Here is a 26,419-nt window from a genome sequence, read left to right as displayed (position 1 = left end):
ATCACAATAAGGGTTTATCTGACGTCATTATTAATGTGAACTGCCTCTAATTATTGATCAGGAAGGTTAAACGCCTCCATTCTTAATCCTTTTAAGCTTAGCTATAAGATCTTTGACAATTTGTAGGGCAGTTTCGACCTTGACTGATTATTCCTTAATCTATAAAACGTGAGTAGCTGAGGTGGATCCATAATGGATCTATAGTAAGCAGGCTTTGAAACCTTAATGTGCCCTCTTATTGCTGATGCTAAATCATAATATATATATAGTGCATTATGCTTAAATTCTAGGTTAACCGAATAAGAGCACTATTTCAACCAATGAATCAATGTTTGCAACCTACTGCCGATAGTTTATAGCTCTTATGGGGGTCGGAAAAATTCGTATTCCATCTTTTCCACTTCGCAAAGCGGATACCAAGTTTTTCTAATAAGGTCCTTAAAATTTGGGCCATCCCATACTGTATAAGGGGACTCCATTAGTGTCCTCACAAATCAAGGGTATTACCACCGAATGATTGTGACGCACACCTTACCGCGTGCTTTCCAGCATAACCACTGTTATACCTAATGGTTTCTACTTCTTTCAACAATTCCTTGCAATCAATGGCCCCTTTTTAACTATTGAAGTCTCCTGACTTCCAAGAGACGAAGTACTTTTTAAGTACATCCTAAAAAGAATGGGCTCCTTGCCATATATGATTTTATTTGGGTCATTCTTCGCATATGGAGTATGAATAAAACTCTTATTTTGAGTAGCGACATGTGTTTTAGAGTAAACAATATTTGGCTTCTTGAATCATCTCATGTGTTTTCTCATAACCTTTCTAACAACTGCGTTAACTTTGGTTTTGGAGATTAACTCCTTTAACATTGAGGTTCACTCTTGATGCACCGTTAACATTTTTTTCGCATCTCTAGCATTGCGACTGTTGTTTGTCTTATATGAGTTTTCCATACTCGAATCTTTTGGTATTAAATACCAAATGTAACAATTTATTGTGTGCATTTCAACAGCTAGTCATCATTCTGATGACTTATCATACATTAACCATGGTATTATTAAACCATATAAACATTCCTAAGGAGTGTTATTTGATTGTACATCAATCATATTCAGCCTAAGACACAAAAGGATCATTAATGGCCTTTAGGGTTTTGACCGAGTCCGTTACCCTTTTAACAGGGGATCAAAATGTCCCAGCTGTCTTTGGCACATAGATGATTTTAGATAGCTCGAAGGCTTGCCATAATGGCTTTCTAAAATATGAAACATTAGTCCGTCAGGAAGGACATAAATAATCATATGGCACAAAGGCCTTGTTGCATAGGACGTTATAAGATATGGCAACAAATGCCTGTCATAGAGGACATTAATTTATAATCCGTAATCTTATTAAATTAGGGGTTTTAAGATTTGAATCTAGTTCTTCACCATTGGACAGGGAGTCATAGGCTACCATTGTCATCGTCTTGAAAGGCGATTTATTTTGGCACATAGGCAAATCCTAGGACATCATTAATGGATGTTTACATATATACATATATGTATATATATAATTATCATCATTGAGTATATCAGTCATGATCTTATCGATCTCATAGACTTTAAGGCTTGGGCATTGCCCATCACCTTCGACGATGTACCACAATGGTCATATCTGACAATGTCTCTAATGGACAATATAATATATAACCCGTGGGTGATATAGATCTTATCGGTGATTCAGGATAACACCACGAAGGGTAGTACAATAAACACACTTATATATAGGAAGTACCAGCAGCGTATCCACCATGTGTTTATTGTATTACTCTAGTTTTGTTATCTAAATCACCGTCAAGATGCATATAATCATAACCATGGAGTCGGAAAGTACTTCTTGAAATCTCCTTATGAAGATAGGAAGGCCCAAGACTGTACTTCAAATATCCTATAAAATAATATGATCATCGTATCAGATGATATTAGTCATGATCGCACTGATCATATAGACTGTTAGGGTTGGGTATAACCCACCACTTTGAACAGGGGATCATAAAGACCACCACTAGCTTTGTCCTATCTCAAATAGAACAACGTATAGCCCGTAGGCTTTTCATCACTAGGGATGTTAATATTATGGTGACCATTTGATGATACTGGTCAGGATCGCATTGATCATATAGACTATGGGATTTGAGCATAGCTCACCCCCCTCGGGCAAAGAATTATAAAAGATTACAATTGCCTTGTCACTATTGGACAATATATTATATCCCGTAGGCAAAATATCACTAAGGGATGTTAAATAACATGATCATCATATTAGATTATATAAGTCATGATCGCATTGATCTTATAGACTATTATGTTTGGACCTAGTCCAATATTTTTAGACAGGGAGTCGTAGACCACAACCGTCAGGTTGTCTTATTGGACAACAAGTTTAGCCCGTAGGCACTTCATCACTAACGGATGTTTATAATAAGATCATCTTATAGGATGAAATAAGCCATGATTTCTAATTACTAGGCTAGACAAGAGAATTGGAAGAATCCAATATAAGGATGACTGTTGTGATTTTTCGAATCACATTTGTCAAGAGTGCTAACACGTTCTTAGGTGTTAACAAGGATCTAAATCCCTTGAGTAGATTTCACCAACTTGGCCACGTAGGCTAGGTCTCACCTTTAAGATTCTTTTTAAAATGCATACTGACAGGGAAGGAAGGATATTTATTTTATTCAGGATTTTTGTCATAAACCCTAATTTATAAGTTAATAATAGCACAAATGGACTAGTCGCATAGATAAGTTAGATTTATAAGCCATGATTTCAGAGAATCGTGGCATTAAGATTTGAATCAAAGTTCATAACCTTTCCCTGACAGGGAGCTGTAGGCTACCACTGCCTTTAGTCTTATACGACATTAACTATAGCCCGTAGGCACTTCCCTTATAAGGGATGTTTATTACGGGATTGCCCCTTAGGGAAATTCATTAATCATGGTAAGCAGAGATGATGTGTGTAAAATGCAACATATAAATCACATCAATTAAGGCATAAAACTAACCCTTTTTAAGTACTAATGTTGGAAAAAGAGTGTTTTTGTCTTCCTTTTGTATTTTCAGGATGAAATGAGCTCAAAATCACAAAAGAAGCAAAAAGACAACTAATTCTACCATAAATACAAGAAAAGGAACAAAAGTAGACTGCCCGGACCCTCAACGGCACCTCCCAAGGCAAAGGAGAAGAAACAGAGTCTGAACACGCCCCGTGTCCAGCGAACACGGGGGCGTGCCCAGGAAGCAGCAGAAAAGACAAACCAGTAGAAGCTTCCATTGCCCACCACGGGGCCGTGTCCAGCGGGCACGGGGGCGTGGTGAAAGTACAGCAGGAGCATTAATTGTAATTGCGAATTACAATTAATGAAGAGAGAGAATGTCAGACGGGCACGGGGCCGTGTCCAGCGGACACGGGGCCGTGTCCAGCCTTCTGTTCAGCCTATAAATAGAGGAGCTTGGTTTCATTCTCTCTCATCCCTTGGCACACCACCTCTCTCACACTTCATCCACCACCCACCACCACCATAACACCATCATCCACCACCATCATCCATTGTCCATCATAGAGTGTGTGAGTCGTCTCGGGATCCAAGATTGATAGTAAGAGTTCTTGACAATCAAGGCCATGTTTGCCTAAGTCTCTTACATCACTTGGTGAAGACAAGTGTTTAGTATAATACTTTTTATTTTTAATCTTTTGCACTTTTTATTTGGTTTTGTATTAATGACTTTAATAACTAGTTACTTATGTTGAAGGTGATCTTTCCTTATCGTTTGTCCGTGGTGTCTTGGCATTATTTTACTGTCTATATAAAATAAAAGATTTTCACCATTCATATCTCCACGGTCTATATGGAGGTATGTTGGCTACCTGGTCGGGGGTTAAGGGAACGGTTTGGTAAGGGTCTTGCCCTTGTTCAGCGTTTAGAGGTGCTGCTTGGGACCTGGGTCAATTTTAGTAGGATCTCCTTCAATGCACATAGGTATTGGATGGCGGGGATCCAAACTCTTTGACCCCCTCATAAGTTAACTACTATTAATACTATAACCCGGCTATTTAGGACTGTATCCCTGCTGACTCAGACTACTTAGCCGAGGGTAACGTCACCGCCAAAAGCGGGGCCTACCACAATTTGCATTAATAACTTAATTCATTATCTTTCAATAATCCGACCCTTTAGGATTGTATCCTTGCTGACTCAAACTACTGGGTTGAGGGTAACGTCGCCTTCAAAAGAGGGGCCTACTACAATAACTAAGATAATCTCTTAAACAAGTGCAAAAGTGCGAAAATAATCAAAGGTTATACTAATACACATGTCGGATCCAAGTGATTCATCTTGTTTATCTGTTTTTATTTTATTTTTATTTTTCAGCATTTAGTTAGTTTTTATTTTTCTTAGTTTAAAACATTTTTCTCACTTTTTGATTTGATTAGACGTTGAGGATAAACCGGTACTAAAAGCTCTTGTGTCCTTGGACGACCTCGGTATCTTACCAACACTATACTACGTCCACGATGGGTGCACTTGCTCATATGTGTGTTTAGTGTTAGTGAATATCGTGTTTTAAAAATTTAAAACTTGGCTAAAAGTGTAAAAAGGGGCTTAAATACTCATCAAAATAATATTACACTACACACGCATCAAGTTTTTGGCGCCGCTGCCGGGGACACAAGGATTTTAAGAAAGTTAGGAATCAACGGCCTAATCATATTTTTATTTTTCTTTAATTTTTTAGGATTTTTTCTTAGTTTTTCAGCTTCTGCAGAGCTCAGCACGGGGCCGTGCCTGGTCGGACACGGGCCGTGCTCAGCGTCGTTACTGGCAGTTTTTGTTTTTCAAGTTACAGAAGGCTGACCACGGAGCCGTGCCGGTGTAACACGGGGCCGTGTCCAACTTCCAGTAACTGGGATCTGGAAAACAATCACTGTAATTCCGACCACGGGGCCGTGTTCGCTCAACACGGGGCCGTGGTGAACCTTCTGACCAACATTCTTTTCTGTTTTTATTGCAGGACTTGGAACCCGACGCCAACCTCACGTAGTGTATGAGCTCCAGTTCCAATAAAGACATAAAAGAACCGCTAGAAGAACCCGAACGCTTTCTCAGAAAAAGGATAAAAGCCAAAAACCAAGAGAAGGTTTCGGGTGATCCACCTCCAATGGCGGACCAACGTACCCTTATGGATTATCTACGGCCCACCGTAGGTAATCTAGGCGCCGCTATCAATGCTCCGAATGTCGAAGCCAATAACTTCGAACTTCGACCGCATTTGATACAAATGCTCCAAAACTCCGCAACCTTCCACGGGCTTGCGGACGAGGATCCCCATCTACATATAACTAATTTCTTGGAAATATGTGATACCTTTCGGATCAATGGAGCATCAAACGACGCCATCCGCCTCCGTATGTTTCCATTCTCACTAAAAGACCGAGCGAAAGCTTGGCTCAACGCCCTCCCAGCTGGATCGGTAAACACCTGGGATGAACTAGCCCAAGAATTTCTATATAAGTATTTCCCTCCTGCTAAAACTGCTAAATTAATGGCTGAAATTAATACATACTCACAAGAGGACGGGGAATCCTTATATGAAACTTGGGAAAGGTTCAAGGAGCTATTACGCAAGTGTCCCCATCACGGCCTCGCAATATGGCAACAAGTATCCACTTTCTACAATGGATTGTTGCCACACACTAGGCAGACACTTGATTCTAGCTCCGGGGGACTTTTAGGTAACCGACGCCCACATGAAATATATAATCAGATTGAGGAAATTGCTCAAACCAATTTTCAATGGCACACCCCCCGGGGAAATAAGTCTATCGCCCCGGGCGCCCATAAGGTCGACGAAAGCACTTCTTTACAAGCCCAAATCGAGGCCCTTTCTTCAAAAATAAAAAAATTAGAAATGACAAAAACAGTCTCGGTTATGGCTTGTGAAGGGTGTGGTGGGTCACATGAAAATTGGAGTTGCATGAAAGAAACGGACGATCAACAAGAAATGGAAAACTACATTGATAATAGACCTAGGCCGTCGGGTCCCCCAACGGGAACTTACAACCAAGGATGGCGAAACCACCCAAACCTTGGTTGGAGGGAACCTGGCAATAGTAGTAACCAACAAACCCAACGAACAAACTTTCAGCAATCAAGAAATGAGTCACAAAATTTCACTCAACAACAAGGTGGACGAGAAAGGCTCGAAGATACTATATCTCGCCTCGTCTCTGACACTGATAAGAAAAACTCGGAAAGATTTCTACAATTAGAATCTAATTTTAGGAATCAACAAGCTAGCATTCAAAACATAGAAAAACAAATAAATCAAATAGCTCAAAACTTTTCCGAGAGACCGCAAGGCGCATTACCTAGCAATACCGAAACAAACCCAAAGGCGCAAGTTCACCTCATCGCACTACGAAACCGCACCGTAGGGCCTGCAGAAGTACAACCACCTACGGATGAAACAGTGCCAACACCTCTGCAGGAGAAGAACCCTCCTCCATCACCAGAGCCTACCAAGGCTCCTCGAGTTCCGTACCCCGGTAGGTTAATTCGTCAAAAGACAAATGAGCAATTCGCAAATTTCGAAAGTCTGTTAAAACAATTGCATGTCAATATTCCTTTTATCGAAGTCCTAACCCAAATGCCCAAATACTCTAAATTTATGAGGGACTTCCTTACGCATAAGAAGAAAATTGAAAATTTGCAATTAGTTAATTTAGGCGAAGAATGCTCTGCCCTCGTACTCAATAAACTTCCCCAAAAGAAAATCGATCCCGGAAGTTTCACGATTCCGTGCTCAATAGGGGAATCGCCCGTTCGCAATGCCTTGGCCGACCTAGGGGCTAGTATTAACCTTATGCCCTCATCAATGTTCAAGAGGCTTGGCTTGGGAACCACGAGCCCTACAAAAATGAGCATACAACTCGCTGATCGATCCGTCAAATTCCCACAAGGTGTCATCGAGAATGTCTTGGTAAGGGTAAGCAGATTCGTTTATCCAGCTGACTTTGTCATACTCGATATGGAGGAAGACACCGAGGTCCCCCTTATACTAGGGAGACCCTTTCTTGCCACAGCACAAGCAGTAGTAGATATGAATGACGGGACACTCACCTTGAGATACGGGGATGATGAGGTGAAGTTCGGAGTTGGGAAGAGAATAGAGGACGACGACCCAGTCAATTATATGAAGGTTATTGATTCAAGCTTGGATGCCGCTCTCCGACGGTGTAACATGGGAAGCCAGGCATTCCACTCAGAAGATATATAACCTCGAATCGGGTCTAGCCAAGGACCCTTATAAACGTGGCGCACCACGGAGGCATTCCGCGGAACTATCCTTAGTTTAGTTTAATCTTTTAATTTTTGCAGAATAAAACACACTCATGGTGGTAATGGATGAAAAAGGGAACGAGAAAAATGGAACCATGCACGAAGAACAGAGCAACCCGACAAAAATCTCCATCACAGAAGGCTCAACACGGGCCGTGCCCAACCAACACGGCCCCGTGCTGAGCCCCCGGCAGAAAATCACCCAGTTCAGGTAACTGGACACGGGCCGTGTTCAGCGGACACGCCCCCGTGTCCAGGCTTCTGTTTCAATTCTCTAAATTTTGTTACTGGCACTTGACCACGGGGCCGTGCCCGGTCACCACGGGGCCGTGTCCATGATGCCAGTAACACAAAACTTTGCTTTTAAACCCACTTTTACACATTCTAATCAACCAAAAACATTATTTTTGGACACATTGAGGACAATGTGTAATTTAAGTGTGGGGGGATGCTAAAACCTTGAAATTTTGCAAATCCTAAACACAAGCCTTACACAAAACTCTATTGGAACCGCTAAACACCCCAAATTTTTTCAAAAACTTTTTCATTTTTTTTATTTATTTACTTGTCTTAGTTTAAGTTGGGAATAACAAGTTCTAAAAAGGTTATATTTTTACAAATTTACAACCGATAGCGTCGTGATAAAAAGAACCAACATAAGAAAATTATGAAACGGCATAACAAGTCTAGTTAAAAATTCGATTATATATACTTGATCACATTAAAAACCCATTCCCACAAAAGTGAGTTTTGAGCCTTTATTGAGCATAAAAATATACATCTTTAGATTAAATGCTCATTTTTCGTTTCTTGTGTGAATAGCCGCTTGGTTCTTACAAATCTAGAACTTGCCACGACGATACATTCCCGGTCCTTACCGACTTAAACCCAAGTAAGTAAATGATGGAGGCATTAGGACTAACCATTTTTCTTTCAAAACCGTTATTTTTCTTTTTTTTATCACCTACCCAAAATCCCCCTAGATAGCCCCTTTGAGCCTAAACCTTTCATTTCATTACCCCAAAAACCCTTTTTACCCACCAAAAACCTTTTTATTTTTCACCCTTTATTTTAGTAACAAGCTCGGTTTTTCGTAAACTCGCCTTTTTATGTGAAAAAAAAATATATGATGAAGTCAAAAACAAACAAAAGCTATATAAAAGCTTGTTTGGAGAAATACTTCAAAATAAAAAGTCGCTAAAAACAGGGTATTTTACGAAAACCGACGCTTTTTACGATTTTCCCCTTTTTACTAACCACTAACCCAACCACCCACCTTTAACCCAAGCCTAACCCTTCACCCAAAAGTCCTCTTGATATTTACAAAGGTAAAAAGTTAAAAAGGAGGAGGATTGATTGCTTGGCAAGCCTATGGAAGGCGTAAGTTCCATGCCGCTCTCGAGTGATTCACTAAAATATACACCTTCGGCCGAGTGTTGAGTGATCTCCCGTGAGGTATGTGAACTTGTATATAAATGGAATTTTAATAAGGCATGCTATGCCCAAATAAGTAACTTATCTTATGAAACGTTCAAAATAAATCATAACGAATAGGATTGTAAATAAATAAAAATAAAACTTACAAAGACCTTGGATTCCCGACACTCTAGGACAAGCTACAAAACTTCTCTTCTACCTATTCCATTTGGGAGTGTAAGCCACATTTAAAGAGTTTTGCTTGAGGACAAGCAAAAGTTCAAGTGTGGGGGTATTTGATGTGTGTAAAATGCAACATATAAATCACATCAATTAAGGCATAAAACTAACCCTTTTTAAGTACTAATGTTGGAAAAAGAGTGTTTTTGTCTTCCTTTTGTATTTTCAGGATGAAATGAGCTCAAAATCACAAAAGAAGCAAAAAGACAACTAATTCTACCATAAATACAAGAAAAGGAACAAAAGTAGACTGCCCGGACCCTCAACGGCACCTCCCAAGGCAAAGGAGAAGAAACAGAGTCTGAACACGCCCCGTGTCCAGCGAACACGGGGGCGTGCCCAGGAAGCAGCAGAAAAGACAAACCAGTAGAAGCTTCCATTGCCCACCACGGGGCCGTGTCCAGCGGGCACGGGGGCGTGGTGAAAGTACAGCAGGCGCATTAATTGTAATTGCGAATTACAATTAATGAAGAGAGAGAATGTCAGACGGGCACGGGGCCGTGTCCAGCGGACACGGGGCCGTGTCCAGCCTTCTGTTCAGCCTATAAATAGAGGAGCTTGGTTTCATTCTCTCTCATCCCTTGGCACACCACCTCTCTCACACTTCATCCACCACCCACCACCACCATAACACCATCATCCACCACCATCATCCATTGTCCATCATAGAGTGTGTGAGTCGTCTCGGGATCCAAGATTGATAGTAAGAGTTCTTGACAATCAAGGCCATGTTTGCCTAAGTCTCTTACATCACTTGGTGAAGACAAGTGTTTAGTATAATACTTTTTTATTTTTAATCTTTTGCACTTTTTATTTGGTTTTGTATTAATGACTTTAATAACTAGTTACTTATGTTGAAGGTGATATTTCCTTATCGTTTGTCCGTGGTGTCTTGGCATTATTTTACTGTCTATATAAAATAAAAGATTTTCACCATTCATATCTCCACGGTCTATATGGAGGTATGTTGGCTACCTGGTCGGGGGTTAAGGGAACGGTTTGGTAAGGGTCTTGCCCTTGTTCAGCGTTTAGAGGTCCTGCTTGGGACCTGGGTCAATTTTAGTAGGATCTCCTTCAATGCCCATAGGTATTGGATGGCGGGGATCCAAACTCTTTGACCCCCTCATAAGTTAACTACTATTAATACTATAACCCGGCTATTTAGGACTGTATCCCTGCTGACTCAGACTACTTAGCCGAGGGTAACGTCACCGCCAAAAGCGGGGCCTACCACAATTTGCATTAATAACTTAATTCATTATCTTTTAATAATCCGACCCTTTAGGATTGTATCCTTGCTGACTCAAACTACTGGGTTGAGGGTAACGTCGCCTTCAAAAGAGGGGCCTACTACAATAACTAAGATAATCTCTTAAACAAGTGCAAAAGTGCGAAAATAATCAAAGGTTATACTAATACACATGTCGGATCCAAGTGATTCATTTTGTCTATCTGTTTTTATTTTATTTTTATTTTTCAGCATTTAGTTAGTTTTTATTTTTCTTAGTTTAAAACATTTTTCTCACTTTTTGATTTGATTAGACGTTGAGGATAAACCGGTACTAAAAGCTCTTGTGTCCTTGGACGACCTCGGTATCTTACCAACACTATACTACGTCCACGATGGGTGCACTTGCCCATATGTGTGTTTAGTGTTAGTGAATATCGTGTTTTATAAATTTAAAACTTGGCTAAAAGTGTAAAAAGGGGCTTAAATACTCATCAAAATAATATTACACTACACACGCATCAAGAGACCATATTTGGTTTATTTATCAATCATATTTAAGATTTCTATAATAATTTATCCTAATTATAAAACATTAACAGTTTTATTTGTGGCACAAAAGGCCTAGTCACATGGACAATTTAATTTATAAGTTATGATTTCAGAGAATCAAAACATGAAGGTTTGAACCTAGTTCATTACCTTTCTCTGACAGGGAGTCATCGCTACCACTGTCTTTTGGCTCATATGGAAATAAGCAGGACCCGTAGGCACTATATTACCACGTATGATAAAAATATGATCATCTTAATTGATGACCTAAACCCATGATTCAGAGATCATAAGATTGGGTTAGGAATCTTCAGAAAGATCCTTTTATATAAAAGTGACGTGTGTGATTTTAATGGATCATGTCTGCCATGAGTGTTAACATGTTTTCAGATGTTAACAGGGATACGAATCTTTTAAACAGGTCTTACCATCTTGGCCCGGTCTTATAATTGACCCGAAGGCTAGGTTTCACTCTTAAGATTCTTGGTTTATAATTAACGCAGAACAAATTTTAAATTGAAATGTTGATAAGGATCTGAATCTAAATTGAGGAACTGCCATCTTGGCCGGGTCTTAATATGACACGAGGTTAGGTCTTGTCCTTTTAGATTTTGCCATTTTATTATAATGGTAGATCTTGCAAAAGGAATGTTATTTTAATTTATTTCATATATTATATTCATATATAGTGAATGAATGAAATTTTGATAAAGCATTCCAATGATTCTAAAAATACTGAATTGCCCTAAAAGGGACTTAAAAGAAATGATGTTGTCCTCAAAGAGACTGAAAGATAAAAATGTCCTTACAAGGAATTACTAAGGAAACGAACTTCAGCAAAACGAGTTTCTTCTTTATTTTATTTCTGAATGCCTTCTTCTTGGTTGTACATTAATCCTAGTCGCAATACGAAGCTCGGCCTTTCCTAGGCTTCAAATGGGGAGAAATTTCACTACAGCTCCTTGCTTGGAGACATGTTAAAATATATATAATTGAAAGTAACAATCCTCTGAATAGAGTCGAGAGTATTCCTATGTTAAGTCTAGACTCGGAAGGTCAAAGAATGTGCTATCGTGTCATTGAGATTAAACACAAAAAGCTAGTGTTTAATTCACTCAATGTTGGCTCTGATACCAACCTGTCACACCCCAATTTTCCACGTGTCACCGGTGGGCCCAGTGGGGAGTACGTGACGTAGTTGATATCATCATAGTCAAACCACACAATTTAAATGCACAGCGGAAGCAAAATATATTACAATCCGATATGAAGTAATATCCAAGTATTACAAACGGAAAGTAAAAGATCCACAGGCGGATCGCAAAATAATATAAAACATTGTTCAACAGACTTCAGGCATCTAAGCTTGCGAGACTTCTATTTGATGCTAAGAGTAACCAGCCTATTACGCGTAGTACCTGCACTTAGTCTTTTTGGGAAAATACGTCAGTTTTCACTGGTAAATACAATTTAACTGACTCATTTTGAAAACATTTTAAAAATTGATTTGAATGCACAAGGCACAAAACTTTTTATAACTTGGGATAATTATTTAATATTATAATCTTGTGAACGAATTACATGTTACTTGTGCGTTCAGTAGCCCGGATCTTGTCCGGGTTAAAGATCAATAGGTACACCACATTAATGAGTTATACACTGACAGGTGTACGCCTACACCCCGTGCTCAGGTCGTGGCCATCTCGTAAGATGATGCCAAGGATATCCGGGACATGGTCATTAATCCCCCAAAGGCTTAAAGTAAACAAGACTGTTTAAACGAGCCGATCAAACTATTCAATTAACCACCCAAGGATGTAAGATTTGATGCTCGATCAAGCGGTATTCTATATACCGTAACCCAAGCCCGTATAGGGAAAATAAGTTAAAAGTATTTACCTGAGCAAATTTATACAATTTATCCCAGCCGTATACCACCAAGCAAGTACAGATAGCTTTTACTGGGCTCCTAAATCTGGAACGAAGGTTTTTTAATAACCTATTAGAATCCTAACGGGTCTTTTAATTTAGCCTAAGCCTAGACCGGTTAGTTCTTAAATGAAGATTACGGTTTAAACGCACGATAAGGTGAAGACCGTTTTAGAATGTGGTTTTGACCCAACAAGCTTGCATACTTGTTTAATTTGGGTAACTTAATCACATTCTGGATTTCGAGACTGAAATGATATGGTTTGACCCGTTTCGGCTAAATTGGGTAAACTAGTTACATAAGCCGATCCGAACGCGTAAAGTGCGTAACGAGTAACCATAAGAGTCATATACAAGTTTCCTAAGTTAATATGCCTTAAATATCTTGTGATATCAGTAGGATATCTTCCGTTATGCCCAAAACGAGTTTAAGACCCTTTTATGCCCCGAAGGGGTATTTTGGTCATTTTAAAGGTTGTAAAAGGGTTTAAATAATAACCTGAGTTACAGATCTGATTAAATCAGTAAATTTACTTAATTTAACATATTATAACAGTAGGTTATGACCCATATGTGAAACTTATCATTTAAAACCAAACTATGCCCCTTAGGGGTATTTTGGTAATTTCACAAGGGCTCAAAAGGTCAAAACTGGAAACCTGAGTTCAAAAACTTGTGCTTATTGTTATTATATAAAAATATACTAAAAACATCAGTAGGTATCAACCTTATATGTATAATATGGTTATAGTACATACTACGCGTTAAAAACGCTTAAAAAGGCGATTTGGAGCCATTTCCGGGTTTTATATAAACAGCTGATATTTTCAAAATTCCAGAAGGCTCAAAATAATTTATTTAACATAATAGATCAGTAGAAAAAGGTTTGGGGTCAATCGGATTTATAAAACTAATTTTATAGCCCAAAAGGGCAAAACCGGCATTAGCCGAATTAAGCTTAGAACACTAAGTTATGCTCAGCCTAAAATTAAATAAAAATTTCTAAAAATCCCAAAATATTATTTTAATACAGTAGGTATCAAGTTTTGTACAAAAATTTGGGTTTAGATAGGCTATATGCAATTTGCGCTATTTAATTACTAAAGAAGCTTCTAATTACGCTATTGAGCATAACTCCTAATCTAGACCTCAAACTGATGTCAAATTTTATGGACAAGTTTATAATTCAGTAGTGAAGGTTTCTATCCTCTCACATTTTCAAAAATATCGTTTTAAGGTCAAAAGGGCATAACGGTCAACAATTCGGCATATAACGGAAACTTGCAAATGAATAGGATAACTAAGGATTCAGGTTGTATAACCTCAGAGGGTTACACTAACCTATAACATGATCCTAAAGGAATCCTAAGGCATATCTAAATAAGTCTAATTCGGGTCAGAACTGAAAGTCAAAGCAAAAGTCAACTTTCGCGACTTTCGGCTCCGAACCGGGCCTATACTTAGAATTGTCGGGTTGAATCATGCTTAGACATGTTCAACTAATATTCACCAAGTTATTAATGTGGCAAAACTGATTTTATGACTTCTAATTTAATAGTTATGCATTTTGTTTAAAACTAACCCGTTTGACTTTAAGTTGACCCGACAATTAAACTAAGTAACGTGGTAATTAGGAGGCGCCCTTTTAAGGGTTAATTACCTACCTACTTACGGTCACGTAGCCATGTTCGTTGCGAACCATGGCTTAGCCGTTTAAAAGTCAAAGCGTTTATCGAAACGCTTGACCTTACGGCTATAACCGCTAAATAATTAAACTAGGCACGAAAGGGGACTTACGAAGGGTCCAAGCAAGGATGGAAATGACCTTGGATGTTCAGATATGAAGCACTAAGGCCCCAACTTAGAACAATTCAGATCATGGGTGAAATGAGAGCAAGAATTAAGTGGGTTTATATAGGAAAGCAAGGACCGTTAGGATCGTTTCTTGGTAAACGTGATCAAAGCTGGACCGTACACCTTTACCCATGGTTTTGGTAAACAATGGGCGCCCCAAAACAGCCCCTAGGTTGATAAAAACCCACTTGAAACACCTGGAAACAGCTGGAACAGCTGGTAACAGCTGGAAATTAAGTTTCTGAAATGGCAGTTTTGGTCCCTGCATGCTTCTAGCCCCTTTCTGATGCGTTTGAGGCCCGTTAAACCATTTTTAAGCCTCTACAATGATGCCTAAACATGAGGGACATGAAACATGCTCAAGAATATGTCGGATGTCGGTTTGTTTGGTCGTACGATCACGTTGTGCGTCTAATTACGACGAAACACGAACGGACGCGAAAAATGATCCAAACGACGCGACGAATGGAATTTTATCATGGCGATCACTAAAATAAAATATTTTAGTGCTTACATAAATTTTTGGGTGTCCGGGGATATTCAGAATGCGAGATATGCGCAAAAGTGCAAACTTGTGCACTTTTTTACACTTTTAGTCCCTGCATGACATAAAAGTTTATTTTTGCGCACCGAACACCTCTAGGCCTATATCTAAGCTATAAAAAGGGTAAATAGGGTATGATTAACTTATTAACATATTCCGGAAGGTCCGTTACCATACGATTCGACCTCCTTTTTCAGTTTGACGCAATTAGTCCCTTAATTGCGCAAAGTAGCGCGAAATGCCATTTAATGACATCCAAGCCTTCCATGGCCCATAATAGGCATTCCCAAGCATATACTTAAATATTACTATGCTCTCGATCACTTAAATGGTCACCGAATGGCGTAGATTCAAAAGTTGACGCTTTAGGCCCCTCTATTGCGCAAACTTGCGCATCTCATCGTCTAATTGCATTGAAGCCTCATCTAATCCATATTAGACATCCTTGATAGTATTATTAAACATCACAATGCTTCGGGTTCGCTAAAAGGTCATTCAGAGGTATAATTAAACATATTGACGCTTTTAGTCCCTCTAACTTGCAAAGTTGCGCGTAACTTTACTTATAGGCATAAAAACCTTAGTTGGCCATTACTTGGCATCCCCGAGAGTATAATTAAATATCATGAAGCTCCCGGTTGGTTAAAAGGTCACTCAGAGGTAAGAATTAACATGTTGACGCTTTTAACCCTTCATTGCGCAAACTTTCAATTAATTACGCAAACGGCTACACTTTATCATCAAGTGGCACATTTGGGAACATCGCCATTGTGAAAGGTTATTTAGAAACTTATTTTAGATATGCTAACACTTCCAGTCCTTTCAAAATCAAAGTTTTCGATTTTTCGAAAAATTAGTCCCTAAATTTCACTGTTTGACTTCATTAGGGTTTATTACACGTGTTAATACATCATTGGACGTGATTTTACGAGGTGTTACAATCTTTTAGGATGTGTATCGATTATCGTGAGCTTAACACGCTCACCATCAAGAATCGATATCCCCTACCTCGCATTGATGATCTCTTTGATCAATTGCAAGGCGCTTCTTATTTTTCAAAGATTGATCTGCGATCTGGATATCATCAACTTCGTGTGCATGAAGAAGATATTCCCAAGACAGCATTCCGTACTCGTTATGGGCATTATGAGTTCACAGTCATGCCATTCGGTTTGACTAATGCTCATGCTGTTTTCATGGACTTGATGAATAGGGTCTGCAAACCTTATTTGGATAAGTTCATCATTGTTTTCATTGATGACATTTTGATATATTCTAAGACGCGAGCTGATCATGAACAACATCTTCGTCTTACATTGGAACTCCTAAAGAAAGAGCAACTTTTCGCCAAATTCTCCAAGTGTGAATTCTGGCTTAAAGAAGTTCAATTCTTAGGACATATTGTCAACGAACGAGGTATTCATGTAGATCCCTCCAAGATCAGTGCGATCAAGGATTGGGATACGCCTACTACTCCTACTGAAGTTCGTTCTTTTCTTGGTCTAGCGGGTTATTATCGCCGCTTCATAGAGAATTTCTCAAAGATTGCAGTTCCTCTAACTGCTCTAACTCAGAAGAACAAGCCATTTGATTGGGGATTCAAACAAGAGGAAGCGTTTCTGACTTTGAAACAAAAACTTTGCGACGCGCCTGTCCTAACTTTGCCCGAGGGTAATGATGATTTCGTCGTTTATTGCGATGCATCTAAATTAGGTCTTGGCTGCGTCCTGATGCAAAGAAACAAAGTCATAGCATACGCATCAAGGCAGTTGAAGATACATGAGAAGAACTACACCACTTATGATCTTGAGTTGGGTGCAGTTGTCTTCGCTCTTAAGATTTGGAGACACTACTTGTACGGTACAAAATGTGTGGTTTTCACAGACCACAAAAGTCTTCAGCATATCTTCAATCAGAAAGAGCTCAACATGAGGCAACGACGTTGGGTTGAACTTCTAAACGACTATGACTGCGAAATTCGCTACCATCCTGGTAAGGCGAATGTCGTAGCCGATGCTTTGAGTCGCAAGGAACGTACTAAGCTTCATTGTGTTCGTGTCCAATCTGTTATTCAAGCTCAATCCGATATCCAAGCCCGTATTTCTCAGGCTCAACAATCTTGTGTTTCACAAGGTTTGATGGATAAGGAATTTCCTTATCACATAACTCCTGCTCTGGAACTGAAGGACAATGGATCATATTACTTCATGGACCGCTTATGGGTCCCGAGCCAAGATAATCTTCGTACTCTGCTTATGGATGAAGCCCATAAGTCTCGTTATTCTATTCATCCTGGCTCAGATAAGATGTATAAGGATCTTCGTATTCAGTATTGGTGGCCTGGTATGAAGAAAGACATTGCCTTATACGTATTCCAAATGCCTTACTTGTCTTAAAGTTAAGGCTGAACATCAGCGTGCTTCCAGATTATTGGAGCAACTAGAGATCCCAGTTTGAAAATGGGAAAACATTACTATAGATCTCATTACCAAACTCCCGCGCACAAAGAAAGGTCACGATGCCATCTGGGTAGTCGTTGATCGTCTTACCAAGTCAGCGCATTTCTTGCCAATCCGTGAGGATTTTTCGGCTGACAAACTTGCTCAAATCTACGTAGATGAAATTGTAGCTCGACATGGTGTTCCTTTGAACATCATTTCTGACAGAGATGCTCGTTTCACTTCTCATTTTTGGAGAACCATGCAATCTGCTATGGGGTCCCAACTTAATCTGAGCACAGCTTATCATCCGCAAACTGATGGTCAATCTGAAAGAACAATCCAGACACTGGAGGATATGCTTAGAGCTTGTGTGATTGATTTTGGTGGTAGTTGGGATTCACATCTTCCGTTGATTGAATTCTCCTACAACAACAGTTATCACTCCAGCATCAACATGGCTCCTTTCGAGGCTCTCTATGGTCGAAAATGTCGTTCACCAGTCTACTGGAATGAGATTGGCGAGGCTCAACTCACTGGACCTGCCCTCATTTTAGAGACAACAGATAAGGTTAAGAAAGTTCGTGATAACCTTCAGACAGCTAGAAGCCGTCAAAAGAGTTACGCGGACCTAAAACGCAAGCCCTTGGATTTTCAAGTCGGTGATCGTGTATTACTTAAGGTCTCACCTTGGAAAGGTGTGATCAGATTTGGAAAGAAAGGAAAACTTGCACCTAGATACGTTGGACCATTCAAGATCGTCGAAAGAATCGGTAGGGTAGCCTACAGACTTGAGTTACCTCCTGAACTTGGAAATGTTCATCCAACCTTTCACGTGTCCAATCTCAAGAGGTGTTTAGCTGATGAGAACCTCCACATACCACTTGACGAAATTCGTGTTGATAAAACACTGAAATTTGTTGAGAAACCGGTGGAAATCATGGAACGTGAAGTCAAGTGGCTTAAACGCAAGCGCATTCCTTTGGTCAAGGTTCGTTGGGAATCTAAACGTGGACCCGAGTTTACTTGGGAACGTGAAGATCAAATGAAGGCGAAATATCCGCATCTTTTTCCAGGAGTTTCCTCTAAATAAATTTCGGGACGAAATTTCCACAAGTAGGGGATACTGTAACATTTGTGCTTGTAATCATTGTGAACAGTTCAGTTATCAATAAAACAATGTTATTTTATCCCAATGTTTGTTTGGTTGTGTTTTACATTTTTTCATGTTTTGACTTTTAGTCAATTTCAAACTCTACATCGCTTTCTGGAGAATTATACGCAAACTGGTGCGTAAACGTACTCAGTTTAATGCGAAAAATACTCCGAAACATCAACATATGCTCAACATACCTTAAATAACCTTTACATAACTTAGAAATATGTTTTGAAGGCTTTGGTATGGCAAAAACAAGTTAATTCGCTTACAGGGACTAAACTTGACAAACTGCGAAAGTATGCCAATTTGAACTGTAACAAACATTCTGGAACATGTCCATAAGTTAAACATACCATAAATATCCTTTACATAGCTTAGAAATAGGCTTTGAGGGGTTTGGTATGCTAAAACAAACTTTTGGATCATTCAGGGGCTAAAAGTGTCAAAAAGTGCACAAGTTTGCACTTTCGCGCATAACTTACGTTCTGAATACATCCGGACATCCAAAAATTTATGTAAGCATCCTAATATTATGCCTTAGTGTTTGGCATGAGAAAAATCCATTCGTCGCGTCATTTGGATCGTTTTTCGCGCTTATGCGCATTCCGTCGTAATTAACCGAACATCGCGATCGTACGGCCAAACGAACCAACATCCGACATATTTTTGAGCATGTTTCATGTCCACAAGGTTTAGGCATCATTTTAGGGCCTTAAAGTTGGCTTTACGGGCCTTAGAAGTGTTGGAAATGGCTTAAACATGCAACAGGGACCAAAACTGCAATTTCTGAAAGTATGTGCAGATAAGACATGCCCAGGCGGCCCGCCTGAGTTTTGTCTGATCCTGATGCGGGCCGCATGGCCCCTTCAGTTGCAGAAACTTTGTTTTCTTGCAAAAATTAGCCTTTCAAACACTCCAAAGGGCAATGCCCTTTCACAATCTGTAGAGATAGGGTCATTTTGAGCTACCACAACAACTTGACAAGTGTACGCATAAGATCGTGGCACGATATTCAAGAAACGATCCTAACGGCTTTACTTTTCCTATAAATACCCCCCCTTTTGGTTAAAACCCACAAAAATCTGATCTAAAGCTCTAAGTTGGAACCTTTATTTCATACCTGAGCCATTTTGATCTAGATTAGCATTCGAGGACCCTTCGTAAGTGTTCTTTCGTTCTTTTATTCACTTTTCGAGTCCGAAAGTTAGCGTTTTGTTTGACTTTCTGCGTTGACAGCCTATGGTCAACACGAAGTTCATTGGAACTTCATAACGTGAGCGTGATCACGATGGTTATAGTCCGTAGTGACTATACCTACTGATTACCACGTTATCTAGGCTCAGTGATGAGTCGTAGTTTCGGCCAAAATGCGCATTCTTGCGTATTTTGTAACCAAACTACTCGTGAGCATCAAAGCCGTTTGTTTTGATGCCAAACCTGTTTTCTAAACTTAGTTAAGCATGTTCTAACATGCTTAGCTCGTCACTTTTAGTTTAGTGCATATATAGGGTCGTAAGGTAAGCGATCTAAACCATCGCTTATACTTTCGAACCCGACCCATTTGGTCGATCATTAGGATCCTACCAAACACATTAGGTGACCATAGCTATAACCTTCCGAGGTTATACCTTGTGGTCACGATGTTAGGCGTTCCAAACGCGTTCTACGCGAACGACGCGTTAAGGTAGCATAAGCTACCTAAACGGGTCGTAATGGGTCGCAAGCACTTAGGTTAGGTTTCATTTTAGTATGTAGGCTTTGTTAAACCATATTACACGAGTCTCCATACTCGTTTGGTTTACGAACCCGCATACTATCCGATCCTTCCGATTTTGGTCCGGTATATTAATATAGCTACCTATTAGGTGCCGTTTAATATTCCGTGATCTCTAGCGTTATCTGGTTATTATACAAGAACTTCAAAGCAATCTCAGGTGAGTACATTGAACCCCACCTTTACTGTTTTCCAAACTGTTTTGGGGTGAAACACATGTGCCTACTTGTTACTTTCATGCTTTCCATGTTTTCACATCATATACATGCTATGTTCGTTAGTACATTATAGTACATGTTTTCATTACATTTCATGCTATGTATGCCCATTGTGTGCGTACTTAGTACATTGCTTTACATTACATTTTCATGCTATGTATGCCCATTGTGTGCGTACTTAGTACATTGCTTTACATTACATTTTCATGCTATGTATGCCCATTGTGTGCGTACTTAATACATTGCTTTACATTACATTTTCATGCTATGTATGCCCATTGTGTGCGTACTTAGTACATTGCTTTACATTACATTTTCATGCTATGTATGCCCATTGTGTGCGTACTTAGTACATTGTTTCACATTGCATTTCATGCTATTTATGCCCATTGTGTGCATACTTAGTACAATTGCTTACATCACATGCCTTCATTTTGGTATGACATTTGGTTTGTTTAACATGGAACAATACATTCATTAACATTAGCTACGCCATTTGTTAGTAGGTAGTGGTACCATAGGAATTGACAACTCCCGTTCCTGAAATCCTGGGTTTGTTTGGATTGGAAGGAATGACCGAATTCGATATACATAACTTAGATAAACCTTTAATTTGTTTAAGGGTTTATCGCCACAGTCTCAAGGCTTGGATGTATGCATTTTCACAATACCGTATAAATGTTTATATCAGTAGAGCATGCATTGTTCCACAAAACATAACGTTGATTTAAACCATGTTTTACTTCAACACCTTGTTTTGTGCATTTTACATATGGTTTAGTTGATACATCTCACTTACCATACAAGATATATTTTGGGTACACATTACATGATCTACATTAAACATAAACATTTTGACATTGATATACATACTTGGTGGTTTACATTGAACATAGACATTTCGATATGGTTTACACAATAACACTTGACAATTGATTTATACATGAACAAATTATATGGTGGTTGGTTTGGGTAAATGGTTGGAGTAACGTGGCGTATGTAATATGATACAAACATGGTGGATACGCCGCTGGTACTTCCTATATATATAAATGCTTGTATAATATTACATATCGTAGCGTTATCTAAGTCATTTCAGTTTAGACACATTACATTTTACACAAATAACATACTCTTCACAAGACATTATTTTTACAAACAACTTATCTTATTCAACTCATTTTACTTGGTTACTCGTTTAACCTTACACTTAACTATACATATCATCTGATATTATCGTTTTCCAAAGGATTTACAAGGCAAAACAATTTACAAGGTTCATGACTGACTGTTATTAAACGTTTTCTTAAAACTTAAGTCATGAATCCCATTTTTACAAAACCTATGTATCTCACAGGCATTTTTATGCTGACGTACCTACTTTCACATGTGTTTTCAGGAGCTATTCCATAGGATGATGATCATGACACTAGGGCGGACCTGTGCCTTAGAGACTAAAAATGAAGATAGACTTAGTTAATTATGTTATAAACTCTTTGTTTTCCTGTTTAAGACAATGTATTACTCTTGTTTAATAAATAAAATGCAACTTTGATTTCCATGGTTATGAAACAATTAATTCTGTCCCAACACTCCCCGGTGTTTCTGCCGCGGTTGCACGTTATACACGGCCGGGGTGTGACAGAATCTAAGTTTACCGCTCAACCATAAACAAGACTGTTTTCTGGAGTATCATAATCTAAAACAGGGACAATCGTCGGTAGAAGAATTTTTAATTTTGTTTGAACAGTTGCGTATGAGGTGTGATGTGGAGGAGGAAGAAGAATATGTAATCGCTCGTTTTTTGGGTGCCTTACGACCCGAAATTTCCGATTTTGTACACTTACAACAGTTCTGGACATTTGAAGATGTTTGTTTGTTAGCCAAAAGGGTCGAAAAACAGCTAGCATCCAAGCCCAAACCCGCCGCCCGTTTTCAGCCCTCTAAGCCATCTTCCACCGCAGCTAGCCCAAGTAAACAGGATTCCACCAAGCCCAATTCATCCAGCCCAATAGTGATACCTACCCCAACCCAACCTACCGCCCAACAGTGTTACAAATGCAATGGTATTGGTCAGAGTGTCCAAAGAAACAAGTGGTCGCTTTACTGGACGAACAACCACCGATTTTTGACGAGGAGCCGGAGGGTGACGAGACATCCGAGGGTCAGTCCGCGGTTGTCCTTCCCGATAAGGGGGAGGCTTTGGTAGTCCAGTGTTTGTTGCACGTCGTAGCAGTACCTGACTCGGATGACACTTCGTGGTTGCGAAACACAATTTGTTGGACGCGTTGCACCGCAAAGGGTAAAGTTTGTAATGTTATCATTGACGGTGGGAGTAGTGAAAACATTGTCTCGCAAACTATGGTTGACAAGTTGAAGCTTCAGGTGCACGAACACCCGGATCCGTATCAGTTGACTTGGATAAAAAAAGGAAATATTTTAAAGGTTTCCCATCGGTGCTTAGTTCAATTCTCAATTGGGGATAAATATCAAGACGAGGTATGGTGTGAGGTGTTACCCATGGACGCGTGCCACGTCTTGTTGGGTCGTCCATGGCAATATGATCAGCGGGCAAACCATGATGGTTTTCGGAATACCTACTCGTTCAAGAAAGACGGGATTAATATCACATTAGCTTCTCGTGATCCACGCACCGATGCCCCAACGAGCATGCTAGTCACACGACAGGAGTTCACGGCCGCGGCCAAGTTAGAGCCGCCTCAACTCGTTTTTGGGTTGGTCCTCACTGAACCAAATACCGAAACCGACGCTACACCGCCCGCGGTTGCCCCATTATTGTTGGAGTTTGCCGACGTCTTCCCCGATGACATTCCACCAGGATTGCCATTAATGCGGGATATCCAGCACTGCATAGATTTCCTTCCGGGGGCTAGTATTCCGAATAAACCCGCATATCGAATGAATCCAAAGGAGTTCGAGGAGCTCCATAAACAGGTGACTGAATTATTGGAAAAGGGACTTATCCGGGAAAGTATGAGTCCGTGCGCTGTTCCCGCTCTCTTGGTCCCAAAGCCAAATGGTACGTTTCGTATGTGTGTTGATAGCCGAGCAGTAAATAAAATAACAATTTTTTTTTAACGGCCAACAGAATCAATCCCGAGCACTCTCGGGGCACCCACTGGACCAAACGGAGTACTCCGAGAGTAACCCGAGTCCACCACCAATTCCGGGGAAAACCCGGTAACCCACCCGCCCGTAGGCACGACAGTGAAATTACCGGTAAAACCCGTTTGGCTCAAGGATCGAACCCAGGTTTCCCTGGGTCTCCTATCATTGCCCACCGATGCCTCACTCCGCACCAAATGGGAGTTGAACTTGCATCTCATAAGAGAAATGCAAGCCTTCCACCACTTGATCTAGAGATCATTGGCAAATAAAATAACAATTAAGTACCGTTTTCCTATACCACGATTTGATGATTTACTCGACCACTTGCATGGCGCAACCGTTTTTTCAAATATTGACTTGCGAAGCGGGTACCATCAGATTCGCATGCGTCCGGGTGATGAGTGGAAAACGGCTTTTAAGACACAGGATGGGTTGTTTGAATGGATGGTTATGCCCTTCGGATTGTCAAATGCCCCGAGTACTTTTATGCGGTTGATGAATCATGTGCTCAAACACCTAATTGGCAAGTGTGTTGTGGTGTACTTTGATGATATCCTCGTGTTTAGCCATACCGTCCCGGATCATCTAAGGGACCTTTGAACCGTCTTCACAATTTTAAGGGAGCAAAAGCTTTACGCCAACAGAAAGAAATGCCATTTTTTGACGTCTGAAGTTATCTTTTTGGGGTATTTGGTGTCGGCTAAAGGTATTCGTAAGGACGCTTCAAAGTTGGAAGTGATCACTTCTTGGCCCACGCCAAAATCGCTTCATGATGTTCGCAGTTTTCATGGTCTCGCTTCTTTCTACAGACGGTTCATTAGAAATTTTAGCTCTATTGTGGCACCGATTACGGAGTGTTTGAAGTCTTCTCGTTTCGAGTGGACGAAATCCGCCGACATCGCTTTTCAGGCACTTAAAAGTGGGGTAACAACGGCTCCCTGCTTAGCTTTACCTGATTTTTCTGTTGTTTTTCAGGTTGAATGTGACGCTTCCGGTCTTGGTATTGGCGGTGTTCCCAGTCAAAATAATCGCCCGATATCATTTTTTAGTGAAAAGCTAAGTGACGCTCGTCGCAAGTACAACACTTATGACAAAGAATTCTATGCTACTGTTCGAAGCTTGGAGTATTGGCGTCACTATTTGCTTCCAAACGAGTTCATTTTGTATTCTGATCACCAGGCGTTAAAGTTTATACAGGGCCAAGCAAAGCTAAACTCCAGGCACGCAAAATGGGTGGAAACGTTGCAAGATTTCATGTTCGTAATTAAACACAAGGCGGGTTCCTCAAATTTTGTTGCCGATGCCCTAAGTCGACGCCACTTCTTGGTTATCATGTCCAAGATCACTGTTCCCGGCTTCACTTCCTTCTCGGCTTTATACGTGGATGACCCGGATTTCCACTCGGTTTGGGAAAAGACTCAACAAGGTCCTTTTAACGCTTTCTTTCGAAAGGACAATTTGTTATTTAAAGGAAGTCGTTTGTGTGTTCCGTTTTCTTCTTTCAGGGAGGCTATTGTTCTGGAATGTCACCAAGGGGCGTTATCCGGTCATTTTGGAAGGGATAACACAATCAGTCTTGTGTCCGAACGATTTTTCTGGCCTAACATCGCGAAAACGGTCTCTATGGTCTTGTCTCGATGCCGTACTTACCATGTGGCGAAAGCTACACACTCTAACCAAGGGTTGTACATGCCACTACCAGTGCCCGACCACCCGTGGGAAGATGTTAGTATTGATTTCGTGCTTGGCTTACCCCTCACGCAACGAAAAAAAGACTCAATCATGGTCGTTGTGGATCGCTTCTCAAAGATGGCTCACTTTTTACCATGCGTAAAAACATATGATGCTTCACAAGTGGCTAGACTTTATTTTGATGAGATTGTTCGTTTACATGGTGTGCCTAAATCTATTACCTCCGACGGAGACGTCAAGTTTGTAAGTCATTTCTGGAGAACCTTGTGGAAATTTTTGGGGGCCAAATTGCAGTTTAGTAGTTCTCATCACCCACAGACTGACGGTCAAACGGAGGTGACAAATCGAAGTCTGGGAAATTTACTGAGATGTCTGGTTGGCGAGCACCCGAAGAAGTGGGATCTGGTTTTACCTCAGGCGGAATTTGCTTATAATCGGTCCAACCATAGCTCCACGGGAAAGTCACCGCTTATGGTCGTTTATGGCCGCAATCCGTTCACACCGCTTGATCTTGCAGTTTACCCATCCGTTGACCATTTTTGTGCCGAAGGTAAAGAAAGGGCGGAACAGATAAAACAGTTGCACGAGCAGGTATGTGATCAGATTATTAAACATAATGTGCAGTATCAGACACGCGCAAATCAGCACCGGAAAAAGGTGGTCTTTAAGGAAGGTGATTTGGTTTGGGTTTTTCTTCGGAAGGAACGATTTCCGATGGACAGGCGTGGTAAGTTGGCGCCTCGTGCAGATGGTCCTTTTCCGTATTTTGAAGCGTATAAATGATAATGCGTACAAGGTGGATTTGCTTGGTCATTACAAAGTCTCCGCCACTTTCAACGTTGCGGATCTCTCCCCT

General features: G+C 40.3%; 1 non-coding gene across 1 annotated transcript; it reads right to left on the bottom strand.

Annotated features, from left to right (window-relative positions):
- Positions 1–5,588: 5,588 nt before the first annotated feature.
- LOC118489543 lies at positions 5,589–5,695 on the bottom strand. Its single transcript, XR_004887564.1, has one exon. It is a non-coding gene; the product is annotated as a small nucleolar RNA R71 (small nucleolar RNA).
- Positions 5,696–26,419: the final 20,724 nt, after the last annotated feature.

This window comes from Helianthus annuus, chromosome 17, assembly GCF_002127325.2.
Source record: "Helianthus annuus cultivar XRQ/B chromosome 17, HanXRQr2.0-SUNRISE, whole genome shotgun sequence".
NCBI lineage: Eukaryota > Viridiplantae > Streptophyta > Magnoliopsida > Asterales > Asteraceae > Helianthus > Helianthus annuus.
The sequence above is the reverse complement of the archived record's forward strand: the minus strand, read 5'-3'. Positions and strand labels throughout refer to the sequence as shown.